We start from the raw sequence: 21,672 nt of genomic DNA, 5'->3' as shown, positions 1-21,672 counted from the left end.
CTTTCAAGTTCAGCAGGCTCTGCAGGAAGGCCCCCTGATACACTCAACACATGTGTCAGTCACACGTAGGGGACAGATATTAAGGAAAACAGCGCAACAAAAACAGGCCTAAAAATAGGACTCTGAACCCTGGGGGTGGGAGGGAAGAGGAGGAGAGCAAAGAAGGGGGGTGGTTCATCTATACATTTATCTTCATTAAAAAACAAGCCTAAGAAAATAATATTGTAAACAGCAACAACTGATTTTTGTCAACTGCTGCTAAAATGAACGAGGGAAATACTTACCTTTCAACTATGTACCAAAGAAAGATTCTCCAAAAGTATTTCAAATGGGGGCACCTGGGTTTTATAAATCAGAAAAAAAGTTCTGTTACAAGATGGTTGGAAGAATAAATAAAATATTTCATGTGCCATCTCCTCTCAATGTGGTGTTACAGAATGGTCACAAGTCACAAAAGGCACAACCCACACGGGGATGGGAGACACTCCAGAAAACAACATTAGAATTACTTTTAAAGCAACATACAAAAAGGTAAAAGCTGCTTTAGAATTACTTTTAAGGCAAATGCAAAAAAGTTGACAATTCAGGTGGCAAAAGGAATAGCTTTCATAAAATGAAAGGGAAACAAAGAAATTATTTGATTTAAGAGGAACAAGGAGACAAAAATCACCTCTGAGAAGGGAGCTGTGTGCAGTGTATCATGCCCTGCTCCAAGCCATCTTAACCAACTTGCCAAATTCAGCTTCCTAAGTCACTGCTTTTCACAGGTCAGTGTTCTCATCCCAGACCCCTCCATAGCTCTACACTGAAGGTGAAATTAAAACTAATGAGAAGTGCATTCAGATCTCTCTCTAATCTGATCCTCACTTACCAACTCAGTTCTCCTCGCTAGCTCCTTACTTAGACAGCTACTACTCCTTGTTCCAAACCCCAAACTGCTCTACTTGACACAATTCAACAAATATTTACCTGTTATCCCACTGTATGTATAAAATTAGGTTTAAATTTACTTTATAATGGTGCTAGAGAGGAATATGGGTGATTTAAATCACATTGTTATATTGAACTCATCTTTTTGATGTCATGATAAAGGTTTAAGCTAAGGAACCCTTTTAATTCCAAGGTATTTTTTTTAAGAATAATAATATCAGTTGGCCCTGGCTGGTTGGCTCAGCAGTAGAGCGTTGGCCTGGCATGTGGGGGACCCGGGTTCGATTCCCGGCCAGGGCACATAGGAGAAGCGCCCATTTGCTTCTCCACCGCCCCTTCCTCTCTGTCTCTCTCTTCCCCTCCCGCAGCCAAGGCTCCATTGGAGCAAAGATGGCCCGGGCACTGGGGATGGCTCCTTGGCCTCTGCCCCAGGTGCTAAAGTGGCTCTGGTTGCGGCAGAGCGACGCCCCGGAGGGGCAGAGCATCGCCCCTGGTGGGCGTGCCAGGTGGATCCCGGTTGGGCGCAGGGAGTCTGTCTGACTGTCTCTCCCCGTTTCCAGCTTCAGAAAAATACAAAAAAAAATAAAAATAAAAAAATAATAAAAAAAATAATATCAGTAAATAATTCAAGTGGTGATTCATATTTTAGTTTCATATGTCTAGATTTCTATTAAAGTAAAATGTGGATTTATACACTGCACTAGAGAAAATTCTCTTCAAGAAACTAAAAAAATAATATACACATGAAATATCTGACTTATGTCTAGTAAGATGCTGGACACTAGAAAAAGGTCACTCCAACCCTCAGACAATGTCCTCCTGACAGAAGTATCCAGGAAAGAAGACAATGCATTTCTGAGGACAACTGAATTTCCTGAGGTTTTAAAAAATGTGCATGAAATTACTAAACTTACCATAAGTTGGTTTTCCAACTAAGATGATACTTCAACATTTGGAATTTTATAGAATCTAATAACATTACAAAAGGTATACAAAGTTTTCATTATCGTTCACTTTTTTTTTTTTGTATTTTTTTGAAGTGAGAAGCAGAGAGGCAGAGAGACAGACTCCTGCATGCACCCAACCAGGATCCACCTGGCATGCCCACCAGGGGGTGATACTCTGCCCATATAGGGCGTTGCTCTGCTGCAATCGAAGTCATTCTAGCGCCTAAGGCAAAGGCCATGGAGCCATTCTCAGTGCCTGGGCCAACTTTGCTCCAATATAGCCTTGACTGCAGGAGGGGAAGAGACAGAGAGGAAGGAGAGGGGGAAGTGTGGAGAAGCAGACAGGCGCTTCTCCTGTGTGCCCTGACCGGTAATCGACCCCGGGACTTCCACACACTGGGCTGATGCTCTACCACTGAGCTAGCCAGCCAGGGCCTTTCATCATCGTTCATTTTTTTTTTTTTTATTCATTTTAGAGAGGAGAGAGAAAGGGAGAGAGGGAGAGAGAGAGACAGAGAGAGAAGGTAGGGAGGAGCTGGAAGCATCAACTCCCATATGTGCCTTGACCAGGCAAGCCCAGGGTTTCGAACCAGCGACCTCGTTCATTTTTTTTTAAACCCACCAATACTGACCAGCATTCTTGCTCTTACTAGCAGTTCCCACTGGTAAGACACTGAGGTGAAAAATCCTCATATTAGGGTCTACGTGGCCGGCATCTTACAGTTACAGCTTCCACGTTATCTAAATTACTCTGCGGTAGATATAACACGGTGAGTGAATCTGATAATTTTTTTAACCTGTGTGTCAAGGTTAAGGGTTCCAAATTGTTCCATTATATTTTTTATTAAGCAATTTTTAATCCTTCTCCAAGGAGTATAAGCACAAAGGAACCAACAATGAAAAGTGTGATAACAGTCACCTATGACCATCAAGAATTAATATAATTAGAAATATTGTCATAATAATAATGACACTGCTATTCTATATAGCTCTTACATGCATATATAAGATGTTTTCACAGGCTAGGTGGCTAGAGTGAACAGACATTATCCTCAAATACTAGATGAAGAAACTAACACTCACAGGGAAGGGTGCCTGCCCCAGGTCACAAAGACAAAACAGCTAGATTGGGACATAAATTGTCCTATTCACAGCCTACTCCTTTCTCCCCTAAGGGGGCTATGCTAAAAAGAGTACACCCAAACACGTGTTTTCAGTATTTGGGAACTGAGATGCTGGCCTGAATCTAGAATACAGAGGTCCCTCCCTTATGCACTATTTCGGTTTCTGCAAATTTTAAATACCCATGGTCAACCATGGTCCAAAAATATTACAGAAAAATTCCAAAAGTAAGCAATTCACAAGTTTTAAGTTGTTCCCCATTCTGAGCAGCATGAGGAAATTTTACACACAATCTTGGGCCTGCCCACCCAGGGTGGACGTGAATCGTCCATCTGTCCGAGGGGTTGTAAGAGGATTAAAGTGCTCGTGTACAAGTCACCCCTACAGCAGCTTAAGCTATGCCACAGTGCCTGTGTTACCTCCCTTTATCCCACTGCTAGACACTATCATGGTCACATCATCACAAGACAAAGGGATACTGAGAGGGACAGACAGAGGGAGAGGGAACACTTTCACTTAACTTTTATTACAATATGTTATTGTAATTGTTCTCTTGTTATTAGTTACTGTTGTCAATCTCTCACTGTGCCTGATTTATGAAATAACTTTATCACAGGGAATGTGTGTGCAGGAGAAAACAGTTTTCTGGGGTTCAGTACTATCTGTGGGTTCAGGCATCCACTGGGGGTCTTAGAACACATTCCCTGCAGCTTAGGGGGGTACTTTATATTCTTGGAAAATCTTCAGCCTGGACTTATACATCCAAGGATACTATGGTTCTTACTTGTAACTGTAGGGTAACCCATGGGCGATTTTAAATACGGTGAAGATGGCAGCTCAAGCAAGGGTTTGTCAGCATGTGTTATGGACGGACGAACGAGAATAACACATGGCTCCTCTAGGAGTCATTTCAGCCAAAGTAGCAAAACATTTGAAAACTGCACTAATGAGGAATGAAGCATTTTCATAATGAGAATATGTGAAGGAACTCGGAAAACTAGAGAATTTGTACCATATTTTTTTTTCTTCAAAAGCAGGTATTAATGTAAATGTGAGCTTACACCTTTAAGCCAGAAAGGCTTTATAAAGACCATCCTTCCCCCAATAAAAATCAGAAGGAATGAAGTAGAGAGCACAGGTTCAGCTTTCTGATGAACGTTAGCCTTCCTTGAATAGCAGCAATCCTACGAGGCAAAGGGAAGATGCTAACCTTTTAGCAGCCAGCGCCACAAGCGGCGGTGAGTGAAGCCAGACTTCAGGTATCTGGAAGTAATCTTAGTACATTTTCATGTAATAGGAGCACAAATATGTCTCTAAAAGCATTATCAGAATGCAAATTACACTAAACTGAGGAAGGTTTGGCACTAGATATACACACACATATACGTGTATATGTAGCAACATTAGCAATTATGTTTTGAATCTAAACCAAAACAGTGTAATGATTTTAAATCTTCACTTCAAACAGTTCTTTTCCTAGTTGCAACAAGTCAGTACTAACAATTAAGAATGTAGCATTATTGCTCTAGTAGAATAATAATACTTTGAATAAGGGCATACATTCATATTTCTGGTGTACACCTATAATGATCTAAATGCTCTTATAGAAAAGAATCTACATAATTGAGAAACAAATACAGCAACACCTTTTTGTCAGACTGCCCCATGAGATAATTTTTTTTTAGTAAAAAATTAAAAATTAACCAGCTGAGGATGGCCAATAATGATTAAAGAAAGAGTGTCCCTTAGCCGTCCAGCGTCAGCAGCAAGCTGTGAGTGGCCTCTGGTGGCTGACCAAAGGCTTCCTAAATCACTCAGTTGAGATACTTGCAATACTGTGGGCTTCAGGAGCATACGCGTATATGCACATATGTTTTTGCAAACCCACTGTGCATAAAAACCTGCCTTTTATGAGTAAATGCCAAAGTAACAGCCACAATATGCATGAGCTGGTATAAAATTTTCTGATATTATCCCACTGCAACATACTTCATTATACTCAAAACTGACACCTCTTCTAAAATTCTAATCTATATGCCATGATAGTGTAAAAGTGGATGATCTTATTCAACCCATATCAAGCAATTCACATGCACATTTAAAAATAAATGTTTTCTTGAGGTTCACTACATATATACATACACAAAGTTTTTCTCAAAATTAAGTGTATATTTAGGTCTAGCAAAATGATTTTGCAGGGAAATACAAAGAAAGATTGAATTAAAAAATATTTTAAAGGATGTGTGACTTTAAAAAGCATTATGAATAAGGGTTTCTGAAAATACTATCTTGGAAACATAATATAGGAAAGCAATTTTAATGATTTCTATATTACTGCACTTGTGTTAGGGTACAAGTGATTTTCTATTCAAATCTTAAAACAGAAATTAAGAAGTTGAGACTTTAGTAGTATTGAGTAATGTTAATCCAGCCATCACAAAAGAGAAAAGAAAAAAAAAATATTTCCATTTTTGCTTAGTACCTGTCTATTAATAAAAATCTTGTGTGATAGAAATTGTAACTTTTATTTCTCTATTTAAACATAAAATTATGATTCACTTCTATGCTACCCAATCTATCTACTTAAAATATACCCCATTAAAAGTTATCAAATATGCCTAATGATGTCAAAAGGTGACATTTATTTTAAAAAGTTATTGTTCTCACACGTGACAATTTCCAGTATAATTCAACGCTCATTTCAGAATTCAGTCCCATTATTCTGCCTGCTCAAAATTGTTCACAGGATGAGCTAGCTGACATATAAGATAATCCTCCATCACATCAGACACCATGGGGATGACACAATGACCCACTGGAAGCCCTTATTATTAGCCTGAAATATATAGCACATAACGTTCACTCCTGCTAGGGAATTTGTCTATAAGAATCCTTTTATCTTTCTGGATATTCAGAACATTTTAAAAAGTAATGTTTAACTATTTAAAGAAATTGCAGATAAATAAAAATTCTAATGAATGTGTTGAAGCCTCCTGTCTAATTCTCACAATTCTGCAGGGGGGAAAAAAGAGTCATATATAAAAATTTTTTTCCTATTAGATCTTAACTTATTCAGAGTCTATTATATTAAGTATGAAAGTTAGAAAAATATATATACTCAATAGTTCTTGTTACTAATGACAATGTCAACATTCTAAAAAGCTTGGTACATGTAAAAAAATTATTTTATTTTTATTTTTTGGTAGTCAAAGAGGTCAAGGAATAACAGGGCAGTGAAGATAATTATGATAGCAAACACAACTGATAACACAGAATTATTAACAAAGCTTTTGGACAAAAACTCTACAATGTACATTAAAATTTTTACTTTAAGAATATAAGCAGACTAGGAACACTAAGTGCTTAGTTATAAACTGCTTAAAATATTCTGAATTATAATGATGAACATTTCAGTACCTGAAATTTTTTTTTTCTGTATTCATTATTTGGCAGTTTATCAGAGTATTTTCAGTTGTGTATTTACCTTTCTAAATTGCATATTTCTTTGTCTTGTTTTTCAAATGTTTTTATAAGCCAGTCATTGCCCTTCCTACCTTAAGCCTACAATGATGTTATATCAAATCAATTTATTACAAGAGAATATAGATTACAGCTGGTTTTGATGTTCAAAAGATTGCTTCTAGGAACCTGAAAGGTACATTGATAGTGATTTATAAGAAAAATGCTGATAGTCTCCAGCATTTTAAATCTGATGATCTAATATGGTTTATATTTTGTGAATTAAGCACTTCAGATATTATATTCTACAAGCTGTTCTCCTGAAACAAACATACAGGGAATTAGTCTTAGGTGACTGAAGTCCATGATCTGGTCCTTGTACCATTAGCTGCCCTAAAAAATTTCTATAACTTAAATAATATGTAATTGTGACTTAAGAGGGGGGGGAGGAAGGCCTGATCTGTGGTGGCGCAGTGGGTGAGGCGTCAACCTAGAAATGCTGAGGTCGCTGGTTCGAAACCCTGGGCTTGCCTGGTCAAGGCACATATGGGAGTTGATGCTTCTAGCTCCTCCCCACCTTCTCTCTCTGTCTCTCTCTCCTCTCTCTCTCCCTCTCTGTCTCTCTCTCTCCTTTAAATAAAAACAAAAACAAAAACAAAAAAAAAAAGAGGGGGGGAAGGATCACATGTACAAACATATGCAAATTATTCTTTGGGGTACAAATAGCTGTGTCAATGAGTTAATTAAAATTAAATGTTAGTTAATAGAGAATAGTAAAATTTTAGTATATTACACACTGTCTTTCCTCAATGAATGGCAACACCAATCCCAAATAATAACTTGTAACTTTTACTATCCTTTGGATAACATATATTTCAAGTAAAAAAATCACAGACTCTCCTATCTTTGGGAGACTTAGTAGCATTAGCTTTAAAATGGAAAGAAGTAGGCCCTGGCCAGTTGGCTCAGTGGTAGAACTTCAGACTGGCATGCAGGAGTCCCGGGTTCGATTCCCGGCCAGGGCACACAGAGGAGTGCCCATCTGCTTCTCCACCCTTCCCCCTCTCCTTCTTCTCTGTCTCTCTCTTCCCCTCCTGCAGTCAGGGTTCCATTGGAGCAAAGTTGGCCCGGGTGCTGAGGACAGCTCCATGGCCTCTGCCTCAGGCACTAGAATGGCTCCAGTTGCAAGGGAGCAATGCCACAGATGGGCAGAGCATCGCCCCCTGGTGGGCATGCCGGGTGAGATCCCAATCGGGCACATGCAAGAGTGTCTCTCTGCCTACCGGCTTCTCACTTCAGAGAAATACAAAAAAATAAAAAGTAAAAAAGTAAAAAAAAAAAATGGGAAGAAATAAATATCTAACAGTGAAATATGGTAATCAGCGAATCTGATCACTTCCTCCGTCTCTTGTTGTCCACCCTGTGCACCCTTCCCCCCCACCATGGAAGCTCATGAGAAATATTAAACTTAGTGAATAAAGAAGTCACAAACTGACACCAGCCCTTTGAAGATGCTCATAAATAGAAGAGTTATCCTTCCATTAGAATAGATGTAAATCTCTGTATCTGATCTACAAGTAACCCGTAAAGCAGTAAATATTTTACTAGCTTAAGCCTTTCCACTGTTTTACAGCCAGAATCCCACATTACGTGTATCATATTTTTCAGTCTGCAGGTTGTAAGATCGATGGTGACAAAGACGCAATTGTTATGAGAAGGTTAGACAAGGAAGCGATATGGAGTCCCAGCAGTAACTCCTGCTGTCCAGGGCAGTGACCACAGGCAGGATACACCATCCGCCAGGTTTAGCAAAACAAACTAGATTCCAAGAATTTCCTCAATCTTCTTTTTTTCCTCTAGTACAATGCTATCTTAGGAATGGAACAGCATAGTGATTAAAAGGGGGGGGGTATTGGGGCCCAACGGTTTGCATTAACTGTCTTAAAGTCTGATGCGAGATAGTCTCAATAATAAGATGACACAGTAACTATCACAGTAGATTGAGGCAAGGATGAGGGGCTTTTGCAGGGTTAGTGAAATCTGGAAGCAAGGAGGGTAGGCGGCCAGAGGAATAGTACCATCAGAGAAGTTCATTACTGGGGCCACTGTCGTTCTTTGCAGTGAATTACTTGAAACAATCTTGGTCAGGGTTGATAAAAATCAGACGAGCGGTTGTTTCTCACGAGCATATTAAAAATGCAGACACATATTCCATATGCAAAACACACTGCGTTATAAAGAAGAGGTTACTTGACAAATTAAGTTGAAACTACACGGTAGCCAGTCCAAATCACCAAACTTAATTTGGTAATTTCCACATAGACAGTATTAGTGGACTCCATCAGCTGGTGATTTTCTGATGCTTTTCAATTAGTGTAAAGGTCACAAGTTTAAATAAAATAGAGTTAAGTATCTTATCTGTTAATAATGGTCTCTAAATTGAATGTTTTACAGCTGGTTTGCTGATTCTAAGAGCCTAAAAAAAACTTGAATTAGCAGACGGTTCAAATACATGTATTGAAGTAATAAAGAGAACACTCCTCTCCTCCCACATCTAAACACACACACAGACAGACACAGACACAGACACACACACACAGATATTCTATCAAGACTTTTGTGTCAGGAATTGTCACTCCTACGCTTCCAATTTATTCCAACCTTGTTTTTCTTTTATTTCCACTATGTCTCTTAAGACTCTTCGTCTGTCGGAAACTTGACCTACACAATAAGACCCAATTCACCATCATCTCCTATCCTGCATCCCCTTCAGGGGATGTCTACATTTTTCTCTTCTTGCTTTGAAATCATATTGCAGTGATGGTGAATACTAGAAAACATTGAACTCAACTGCTTGCTCTCCAGTCATTAGAAAGATTTTACCTAAATGGTAATCTGTGAGCATACTAAACCCTAATCAATGACTACTTAAAAAAAATGTACTCAGATGTATGAGCTTTGATAAGTCACTCCTTTTAGGTTGCTGGACCTCAATTTTCTAATCTGTTAAGAAAAAATTCAATACATTCTTTAAAACCCTTTACATTTAAAGCATTCTGCAACTGTACATTGACTTCTAAGATCATTTTTACAGAGATTAGAAATTAAGGAAAAGGAGTCCTTGTTGGTTTTTTCCTTCTCTCTGAATTGCCTCAGCGCTTTGCTATTCCGTTAATGATGTACTTGTAGACCATGTAAGGCTGGTATATGGTAACCCTTGGCAGCAAATCCCCAGGCAGAAGGGCCTGCCTTCATCTCTCTTTGCACCTGGGGTTACTTAAGACAATGTCTGTCTGGAACACAGCTGGCATTCTATATATATTTGCCTACCTGAAATTAGTCAGTTTAAGAGGTTTGAAGTGGGCAAAGAACATATAAGACTACTTGCTTTGTCCTGAACACAGATATTTTCTCTACAAACTCTGTCCATTGCCACCCACTCAGGTACTCACTACAATATCTTGATGCCATACAAAATATTAACATATAAGTGAAAGAATCATCATGACAACAAATGAAACCACATCAAGTTTATATATCAAGAATGGTGGAACAAGAGTAAAATTTATCAAAGTATAACTAAACCATTTAGGACTATAAAGTCCATTTAAACTAAATAGAAAAAAAAAGAATATGTTTAAATTAATTTGGTAAATACAATATTCCTACTCAATAATTTGGATTATTCCAAGAATTTCAGTTGACAATGATTAGGAAGTTCATCCTATATTCATTATTTGAGATGTATTTAGGAGGTAGAATTTATTTTAATAGCTTTACAAATACTTTGGTCTTGTGTTTATAGAATCACTAATGGCCTGAAGGGTCAGTTAATTTTCTTAGTTTTACTTTACTGGGTTTTATGGGGAAGATAGTATGCTATGTTACATTTTCCCATGTGTAACACGTGAATGTCTTAGAACAAATCTGTTGCAAATGTCAAGGGTCCACTGTAATTGCTTCTGGTCTGCCCATTGAAACTTAGCAAATGGGCAATACCCTGGCCTCTCTCCATTCTGACCATACTTAGTTGGAGGGTTAATGAGCACAAGGAGTAGAAGAGCTGAACCTTCAGGGTTAAGATGGGCATAAATCCTAACCCACAATGCGTGCTTTCTACCAACAGGCTCCTCAGGTTACTATGGGCCAACTTATGTCCATGACCTCTAAACTTTACTGCATGGGGCCCTAATATTTCATATTATTATGAATGTCCTATCAAAATTTCATGGCTGTTCAGAGACTGATTCATGCAGATGCCTTGTGCTGACTTCCATCAACCCTTGCTTTATCAAATCACCTTCTAGAACCCTCTGCCTACCTCAAAGCAGATGGGAAGATTTATCAATGTGGACAAGACAGGCAATTTGGAAAGTTAATGTGGGCATAGTGCAAGGGTCTACATTTAAATTTTCTGTGTGGTAAAAAGTGAATAGTTCAATAGGGGAAAGTTAATTAAATCTATAATTCTGTGTAGGAAGATATTACCACAAACAGTTTTTTCTTAGTAATTCAGAAAAAAGAAAACATTGGCCAGTGTGAGTTCGGGCGTAATGTAGAGGCTAATTTAATTTCAGGATGAGAAGCATTTCAATATTCCTCCAAAATGGAAATTCTAGGTTGAAAATGGTTATTTTCTCAGTAAAAGGGTGATTGAGTTTAAATCAAAGAATGCTTTATATTTTTAAAACAGTATATATTTGCTCACTTTACTACCTGGAGATTAACAAGATTGAAACAGACTGACGAGCTGAAATTTGAAAGGGGCAGTGTCCACGTTGGTACCCCCAGCGTGACACAATGGCAGCTGAGACTTTTGTTCCTCTTGTCCTACAAACAATTTTCAAGCCCACGCTCAATAAATAAATTTGGTCTCTGCACTCCCAATCAAAAGCTGTACAATACCTTCTGCCGCAGACCTATGATAAATGGACTTATTTTCCCAAATCAAACACTTGAATTTAAATTCAGATGAGTTAATGCAAAGGTCAACATTGTAATCAGTTCTTTTGATCTTTATAGAATTTCTGGAGTAATACATAATAAATCTGAAACAAGGCAATTTGCAGCTCTGTATGTGTGGCTGGCAATAAAAATCTTAACGATCAGAGCCTTTATGTACTTAGGGAACGCTTTATAGTAATGGCTATGGCAAGAGCCTCAGTGCATGGGACACAGGGCGACTGATAACCCCGAAAGACCTGATTCCCTGATTGTTCCCATAAGTCCATTAGAAATGTTATTTATATAAAAACTAAATGCATATGCATCTGTGCTGACTGTATTTTTGAAATAGTCGCTGCTTTTGTTAGGATCACCTAGTTTGGTTCATACGTTGAATGTAAATAAAAAAAAAGCTTAGGATAAATACTAGCATATCAGAGACAAACTAAAATTTTTTCAACATCTAAGTTAAAATTACATTCCTTTAGTGTTTTTTTTTTAATTAAAATGTTTCTGGAGGTTAAAACTATTTAAAAATTACATAGCGTACTTCAACTTTATGACTGATATGGAAAACATGATTGATTATGGTACCATCACAAAAGGATTCCAGAGCTCTTTAAATTGAAATTTAAGGAAAGAAGGAAAAGGAAATGGAGGGAAGAAGAGAGGGAGGTACAGAGGGCAAGGAAAGCAGAAGGTAGAACGGACAGATGAACAGAAAGTAAACAGAGGGACCCAGGGCTGAGGCAACCCCCAGCAGGCTGCCCGGTGCTACTGGGTAGTGCCAGCAACAGGCTCTTCCCTTCCCAGTATGCATCTTAGAGCCCTCCAACAATGATTTGTCCTAAAGCAGCAGAGACCCTGGATTTTTAACTAAACACATGATTGTTGGTGGAATAAAATGAGTTTTTATAGGCCCTGGCTGGTTGGCTCAGTGGTAGAGTGTTGGTCCTGGTATGTGGAATTCCCGGGTTCTCTTATGTGTCCCAGTCAGGGCACAAAGGAAAAGTACTCATCTGCTTCTCCACCCTACCCCCTTTTGCTTTCTCTCTCTCTCTCTCTCTCTCTCTCTCTCTCTCTTTCTCTCTCTCTCTCTTTCTCTCCTGCAGCTATGGCTCCATTGGAGCGAGTTACCCCAGGTGCTGAGGATAGCTCCTTGGCTTCCACCTCAGTTTCTAAGGAGAGCTTGGTTGCTGAGTAGCAGAGCATCGCCCCCTAGTGTGCTTGCTGGGTGGATCCCAGTTGCGGTGCATGTGGAAGTCTGTCTCTCTGCCTCCCCTCCTCTCACTGAGTAAAAAAAATAAATAAATGAGTTTTTATATTGATAGCAATAATGAAGAATAGCTTGTCAATTTTTCCAAAACTGTAGATTTTTTTAGTGATATAGCAGCGATTACCTCTCTCTAAACCATAAGACCATTTTTTACTTTTATTATGAAGTGCACTATGCTTTCACAATAGTGCTACTCTTTGATCAATTCTAATTCTAGTGTGTGAGAATATTTTGAACTATGCCGGTGGTAAACGGGTTTCAACAAATACTTTGATTTAGCTTTCAGAATTAGCCTTTAATGAAATTAGCAGAATGAAAAGGAATTCTGATTTGTAGAGGGAGGGATCTAGTATTTACAGATTGGAAGTTGTTGTTCCTAGGACTATGCAGCTGAAGGTGAAAGGCAGCCAAAGAGCTTTTAATGTCATCTAGTGTCTGTGCTTCCATAGCCTCTCTCTTCAGACCTATCCCAGGGGTAATTACCCCCCAAATACCCCCTTGTTGGTTCTAACAAAAATCAATAGGAACTCCTACAAAGATTTACTGTAGTTTGATTTTTTGGAGATCTAATGATGACGGTTCCGACACAGGGTTTGGCCACAGAGGTAGACACATCTGAACAGTTCTGCAACAAAATATATTCATCTGTAGCTTCTGAAATAAGTTCCCTGAAAGGCAAATTTGAATCAGGATCCTTAAGTCCTTTTGCACTACTTACACTGGTAGGGCTTCTATCATTCTAAAAGTGGAACTTTTAAGACAAAGAAAAGAAAAAACATGCCTCATGCTGAAAACGCTGTTAGTTTCTTCAGAACCGTGACTTGATTTCCCCAGTAAACCTACACTGCTTCATAAATCTCTGGCTCCCTGAACTCGAGAAAATTCAGCAACAAGAAATACCTGGGCTCCCGTACCTCCTGAGACAAATCAGCGACACTCTTGTTTTCCCCCTGCAGTTTCAAATTTACAGTGTACAGATGCCCTGTCATCACATCCAAAAGTACAGTCTTGTGAGTCACTAGGGGTCTGACAAGTCAAGTCCTCAAAGCCTTGATACAAAAAGTCCTTGATCTGAAGGAAAGGATCTTTCAAAAATTTTTAACAAGTTCTACAGTGTAGCCTATATTAAGAAAACGAGCAATGAAATCATAAAATTGAAGCATCCGCCATCTGTTCAACCTCATTAGGACCCTAAACATTGGGAATAGTTAAGAGCACATATAAAGGGGAAAATCCAAAATTTTCTTAATTCATGCAAATGTTCATCACTACTATGTGCGGGATAATGAGTGGAGTCATTTGTTACATCTCAAAACAGTTTCATCTGCAAGTTTACAATGCAGACCTCTCAGGGAAATGGTGCAATGGAAGAGGAGCACATCCAAGTTTAATCAAACTGCGTGTTCAAGCCTCTTAAGTATAGTTATAATTTAGTATTTCATCTGGGCAGAGTGGGGTTTCCCACATGAAGACCAAACCTCCCTACTTCTTTATTAGCATGCTCTGCAATCCAGCTGTGTGTGTTATTCACGCTCAAAACTGATGAACAAACTTTTCTCTTTGCTAACAACATTCTCAGGTAGGCTAGGAAGCACCCAAATGCTTCCATAACCAAGCAAGCCTTCATGGGCTGGGCTATGCTTCATGCAACGGAAATGCCACACTATTTGGAGTTACATAACATCTCACTCTGACCGCAATGCCATTGCTTTCCCACTTAATTCTTCTTCTTCTTCCACTCAATGGGAAGAATCAGTGCATCACCTTTTCACTTTTTCTAGATTGTCAAGTGCCCCTCCCCACTTTCCTTCTTTTTCAAACCAGAGGCCAGAATTCGGAAAACGAGTTCAGTTCCCTTTGTTGCCTGTCCTCCATATGCAAGCCTTGCTCAGCGCTGATCACTAGCAAACCAAGACTTCTCCAAGAGCCTTGTCTGCTGACCAGCCATCCGCAGGAAGAACAACACTGAAGCCCTGGCAGTCATACCAGGGGGTCCGCCAGTGGCCGAGCAGTGCCGGGGCCACGTGGCAGACTTTGAGAAGAGGACTGGCTGATGAGGAGTCAGGGCGAGGTTTTTGCCTCTGCAGTCCTGGTCACAGAGGGCACTTGGGCGGTACCGAGGGTCTGGGGACATGAATTGGCATCCTTACCACGTTCTTTCTGAAGAACGGGAAAACAAAGGAAAGGATTTTCCTAAGAAAACCCACAATCAGAAATGGTCCATCCATCATTGATGAATGTCCAACGTTTAACACACAGGAATTTGACTTAATAGCTGATTGTCTAAAGACCTCGCAGTCCATCACAGGCTTCTAGGCAGGAGACCGTCACCCATATTTCTCTGTGCTGTGCACAGCACCAAGCACATGTTCTCAGTTGTGAGAACAGACCCGAGAACCACGAGGCCAGGCTGGGATTTGGAGGGGCCCTGACGCGTAGTCTAGAGACAGAATACATGAAATGCATGAAGGCTTCATAAAAAAGGCAGGTATAAAATTACTTTCCACCTAGCAAGGTAGTAATACGTGTTTGCTATCTTATAAAGCCTGCGATGCCATTTCGACCATTTTCCCTGGTTGAAGAGCCAGATCGCGGGTGAGATGACCGGTAGGTCTGAGGTCCCACAGACGCTTAGTTTCTTCTGTGTGAGACAAAGATGCTCTTCCTACCAGAGCATTTTTACATCACAGAGAATAGTGGACGATGGTACCTGTTCCTCTGCATCAATTCAAAATAAACAATGTTAACTGCAAAAAGAATACTGTGCACATTTACAGGCTTTCTATAACAGATTCAAGAATTTACTTGCTTTATGTTATTTTGCACGGAACTTATTTATTTTTTTTGCCTTCCCTGAGAGAAACCAGTTTGGTGACGGTGCTCCATTCTCTTTAAAAAACAAACAAACAAACAAAGCACCCTAAGAGTTAGCACCTGAGCAGGTTTAATTGACAGGCACAAACAGGCATTTGTCTTTATATACAATGGCTTCTTTTTCTCCTTGTATACCAGCTTTGTCTAATAGCATCTAAACACCTTATTTTCAAAACACTTAAGGTTTAGCTTCTTCTCCCCAGTGCTGAGTTCAATGATAGAGTCATTTACTGAGCACCTAGTATGGACCAGGCACCATGTGAGGTTTATTTAAATTAACCTCAATTAACGATCAAAGGATAACTGATGATAATTCACGTAAATATTTCAAAGTATTTTTCCAATTTAATATAAATTTACAGTTCCCTTCAGGGCAGGGAGTTGCCCGCCCCGCAGAGCTTGCCTCAGATATTAGACTATACATTTAAGGACTGTCAGTCATATTTAACATTTGGGAAATGAAGATGGTAAATGCTGCTTTGGGATGAAAAGGCCCCAGAAGCACTTAAGATATTCCTGCTACAGTGTATAGAAAGATCAGTATGCCATGAGAAGTTTATTTGATTTGATATCTTCCTTTTCTATCTTTCCCTAATGATACAAATGAATGGTTCCACTGACTCTGAATTACAGCTCATACAACATTGTTCAAAGAGAAATCACGAAGTGCTCATAGCCTCCAGTCATTCGGTCCCTAATTTGTTCATTCATTCTTCACTCCATAAGCATTTACTGGTCACTCACATTCCCATGAAATATCAATCTACTCAGACAGAACTATGTACAATAATAAATAAAGCCAATTTAGATCAATCATTAAGGAAAGGAATATATATAAAACAGAAGGGTTTCTTAATCTGCAAGTGAATCTAAAAACTAAGTTGTCCTTTGCAAATTCTTAGGAGTTGGAAAACAGGAGAAGTTTAGTGACTCCAAACTTTCACTGCACTTAGGTTCACTGGTTCGTTGGGTGCAAAAGCATGCTTTTGTTGGATGCCAATAGCTTTAAATTATGTGCAACAAAATCCAACCTCATTTCCTTCTGACTAGTTCTTTAATGGGACAACTCTGCAAGGAATAACTGTCAGTTCCCCAGGTTGAGTTTCCTGCCTTCTTTTTTTTATTTTATTTTATTTTATTTTATTTTATTTTATTTTATTTTATTTTATTTTATTTCATTTTTCTGAAGCTGGAAACAGGGAGAGACAGCCAGACAGACTCCCGCATGCGCCCGACCGGGATCCACCCAGCACGCCCACCAGGGGCGACGCTCTGCCCACCAGGGAGCGATGCTCTGCCCATCCTGGGTGTCGCCATGTTGCGACCAGAGTCACTTTAGCGCCTGGGGCAGAGGCCACAGAGCCATCCCCAGCACCCGGGCCATCTTTGCTCCAATGGAGCCTTGGCTGCGGGAGGGGAAGAGAGAGACAGAGAGGGAAAGCGCGGTGGAGGGGTGGAGAAGCAAATGGGCGCTTCTCCTGTGTGCCCTGGCCGGGAATCGAACCCAGGTCCTCCGCACGCTAGGGAGTTTCCTGCCTTCTTAAATGCCAATCTCATAAGCATTCCATTTTTCTCTCCTTGAATACTGTATATGTTCCTATCTTACCCACCCCAGAATGTGAGACTCAGAGGTAGCCTGGTTTAGTGACACGAGCCTAGGTTCTGTGGCAAAGACAAGGGCCCACCACTTGCGAGCCGTGACACTGGGCAGGCTTCTAATGTCTCCAAGCCTCGGTTCCTCTGTGACTAAGAATACGTGTTTCTATAGGCTATCATGAGAAATGAAGACATAAATACCTAGTGAAAGATCTACCATATACTAGATGCTCAATAAAAGACAACAACAACAATGCCTATTATTCATTTATTTACCGAATGTTCATAGGTACTATTCAGTACTTGAGAGTGATTTGGCCACAGGGACACTGTCATGATAGATAGTCACTGCCCTCAAAGTTCCCATGAAGAAAGGCCAACTATCGTCACATGAAAAAATAAAACCACCTAAGATTGTGTGAAATACAAACTGGTTATGTTATCATCATTAACAGTAATGTTTTTAGTGAAGGGTACTCATCCACAACTAAAAGTAAAATTTTCTGGTTACCTTCTTGGTTTGTAAAAAAACAACAACAAAATGAACAAAAATCTATTGATAAATAAAAAGTATGTAATAACTTCCTTCAGAAATGAAAACTCACAAAGTGAAATTTATTTCCAAAAACAAAGTAGGTGATTCTGAACTGGAAATAGAGTAATTTTTAAAACGTGACTTTAAATCTATTTTTTGCAACTATAAGCCAGTTAAAAATGACTGCTTTGCCTGACCTGTGGTGGCGCAGTGGATAAAGCGTTGACCTGGAAATGCTGAGGTTGCTGGTTCGAAACCCTGGGCTTGCCTGGTCAAGGCACATATGGGAGTTGATGCTTCCTGCTCCTCCCCCCTTCCCTCTCTTCTCTCTCTCTCTCCCCCTCTCTCTCTCCTTTCTAAAATGAATAAATAAAAAAAAATTTTTTTAAATGACTGCTTTATGTAATCTTAATAAACACTTTCTGTATGAGCAATAAAATATCAGTGATAATAAACTATATTTTATAGTTATATATTATATTAATGTAATTATTTAAATACATGTAGGGAAGCAAGCAAGACATGATAATTAAGATATGCAATTACATGATTAGTTAAGTGTAACTAGATAGCATACAATCATAGACTTTATGGAGAATTTTTGTCTACATGGCCAGATAATGTTCCACACACATTTGTTATATTATAAATCTAAAAAGTTCAGAATTTGAAATAATATTTTATTTTAATAATCATTCTAGAACCCCCCAACTTCTTTAAAATATAAAATAAGAAGTTTTCATTAATGGTAAGTAAAACAGAGAGAAGCCTAGACGGGTCAGGGGTATAAATCCGGGATGTCAGAAACAGACAAAGATTTCTGATCAGTTAACAAAGCCGTTGCTCTCTGCAGGCTGCATGGGCCTTCAACGTGGTGCCAGTATCACAAACAGCAAGGAAAAGGTGCCATAAATGAGCTCATTTCACTCTGTGTGTCAGTTAAGGAAAGAGTCTCACTAGATCAGCGTTTCTGGAAGCATTAGCATCAGTTGGGGAATTCCTTGCTAGAACTGCATAATGTCAGACCCTAACCCAGACCCTCTGAATGAGAAATTTGGAGCATGGGGAGCCCAGTAACCTCTAGTTTCAAAAGCCCTCCAGGTGATTCCAATGTAGAGAGAAGTTTGGGTACCACTGCTCTATGTTAATGCATTCAAAGATTCAAGGCTGCTATTCCTTTCCATTTTAACCTTGAAATGTCCCCAAAATCCCTCTGCCACCTTAGATTAGCAATCTGAACCACAGACTAGGAGACAGAAACACAGATGTTGTATTTGAACAATAATGTCTAACACTTCTTGAAAACACTGTGCCGCAATCGGTTTATATTCATTAACACAATAAAATGCCACAAGAGAAGTACTATTATTAGCCCACTCTACGAGGAAAAAACTGGGATTTCGTTAAGGAGTTATGTAACTTGTATAGGGTCAAATAGCGAGTAAGTAATATGACTTGAATGCTCGAAGGTTACAAAATAACTAAAATCATTTAATATCCATTTTCACTTATTTAGTTTTCTGTCATCATAGTCTTAGATGCCATTAGCAATATTTCTCAGCATTAAATGCCAAGAGCTTTATTAAGAGAGTTGGATACATTCTTAAAAAATATCCCATTCTAGCACAACTACAAGTCATATATCTAGATACCTAGAGAAAATACTGACATATTAATAGCTCAACCTAATGTATATGAATAAAACCTCAATACTCTATTTTTAGCTACTGAAACAACCCCAATGGAAGTTCAGCCTTTACATATCCAGGAGACACTTCAACAAATTGCTGTTCATTAGATTCTTAAGGAGGTTCATGTGACACATCAATAGACATAGGCACTCTATTCAAAGTGTAGTTGTATCATTGGATTGAATAACATATCTCACTGAAGGTGTATGTGGCCTAATACAAACTTCGTACTGGTGTACCTGTCCCAGAGGCAGAGCAGGTGGTGAGAGTGGGCACCTGAGGGCAAAGGGAGAAGCATCATGCACACCGAGGATTCCAGGGCAGTGATGGAAAGTCTGGATGCTACAGCGTCATCATCAATTATGTTACAACGAATGGCCAGGCCACCAAGGGGTTCCAAAAATAGGCTGAAACTGCCTATGGACCGAAAACAAATGGCTTAAACCCCAGTATGAGGAAACAGTGTTCTTGACACATATTTTCATGTGGCCACTACTGGGCGATGCTACGTCTGCAGAGATGGAATGCAGTACGCTTCAGCTTTGAAACGTGAAGTTGTGATTCCATCAAGACACTCGAGTGCTGAGAAATCTGCATGAGTCTGGTGCCTTGAGGCAGAGAGATTTATTAGGTAGGAAAGACAAAGTGAAGGATGGCATGTCAGCCTGCCTGAACCCTGGGCGTGAACCTGCACTTAGGAGGAACAGAAACCACAGGAGTCTTATCTGTTAATCATCTCAGGAGTTAAAGTGAATGTGAATGATACAACTGTTTTATTTCAAAATATATATGTTGAAGTGATAATAAGTATCATAAATCAAAAGCAATAATCAAAAGGGTTCCACTATTATAAATGAGTTCATTTTTTCTAGAAGACCAACACCAAATCTAAAATGTTAAGAAATAGTTGTATTATCTTTTTTCCTGAAAAGATGGACAGTTAATAGAGAAAAAAAGGTAATAAAAAATACACTAAGAGAATGTTTATAATCTTTATTAAAGATGTCTGTGGTTGATAGAAAAGGAAATTAATCACCAATTAGCTACTAAGTTTTCATTTTAAAAATATCATAATCACAATAAAGACAAAATATGTAATTATGTGGCCTTCATAAATGAGCGTTCAAACTATATTTTTAAAAATTTGATATGCCTCTAAGGAAGAGCACAGTTAATCCAAGAATACTATTGTATTGATTAATCTTATCACAGCCATTCAAGTGAAGATGGCTCTATTTAAAACAAACAGTGTTTAGTTAATTCTGACAGAAATGTCATAGGCACATTATTATTGTCAAGAATATTTAATACATAGAGATCAACAAAAAAGTATTTAGGGAATACTTTAAAAATATTTTTAAAGTTCTGACTTTAATTTTTGTATTGTCTACATTTCTGTTTCAAAATGAATAGTAAATTACATTATACTAAAGAAAATGTACATTATTATTCAATATAACTGTGCGATTTAAGGCATAGGTTTCAAATGTGATTCAGGTTGTATTAAAATTAGGTTCTCGTTTGAGAAGTCATTTGTCAACAATGGAAACTATCATTAGCTCAGCTTTGTCAAAACAGAACTGCATTTTTTTTTCTGTAACTGAGAAGTAACCAAAAGCTTTCAAATGGGGTAAAAATGTTATATGGCACTACCAAGAGAGAACCAAGCAGTGCAAAGCCATATTGTCCCACAGCATGAAGTGATCAGATACCTGCCTAAAATGATGGACAGCTCTGGCCTAGTGAACAGGCAAAAAAAATCCCATTTACTCTCGTCCAGATGGGACCAACTGGACGCTTCAGCGCAAACAACTCATCCTTCTTCGGACCTTCTTGTCCGGCTCCCGAGCTGGCCCGGGCTGATAATGATGAATATCGAGGCCGCAGGAAACTGGGCGACAACAGACGCCTTGTTATGGCTGCCAGTCTTTCTGTCTTGTCGTTATTACACATTGAAGATTTATTTGAGTTTATTGTTGTGCGCAGGGTCCAGCCATTTGCAATTCATCACTTACTACAGAAAGTTCAAGATAGTGGCCGAAGCTATAATTGCCACCTCCACCTGCTTCTGGAAATTATGAGGTCACGAGTGAGGGCAGCCCAGCCTTCACTTGGCCCCAAAAGTCACAGCAGCCTCTGGTGTGCAATCCTCGGGCCCTAGCAGCTTCGCTTAAGCGTTTCTTGGGCTCACACGAATTAATGCTACGTGGCCTGGTGATTGATTAGATTGTATGGACAGGAGAGCCTGCTCGATGGCAAACAGCGAAAGGTCACAACTATAGGAAAGAGACAGTGAAA

General features: G+C 39.1%; 1 protein-coding gene across 2 annotated transcripts in view; it reads right to left on the bottom strand.

Moving 5' to 3' along the window:
* GPATCH2 (G-patch domain containing 2) overlaps nucleotides 1-21,672 on the bottom strand; it is a 124,675-nt gene that overhangs the window by 48,997 nt on the left and 54,006 nt on the right. The window lies entirely within an intron of this gene.

The sequence above is a fragment of the Saccopteryx bilineata genome, chromosome 1 (assembly GCF_036850765.1).
Source record: "Saccopteryx bilineata isolate mSacBil1 chromosome 1, mSacBil1_pri_phased_curated, whole genome shotgun sequence".
NCBI lineage: Eukaryota > Metazoa > Chordata > Mammalia > Chiroptera > Emballonuridae > Saccopteryx > Saccopteryx bilineata.
Note: the sequence above shows the minus strand (reverse complement) of the source record. Positions and strands in the feature narration are given on the sequence as shown.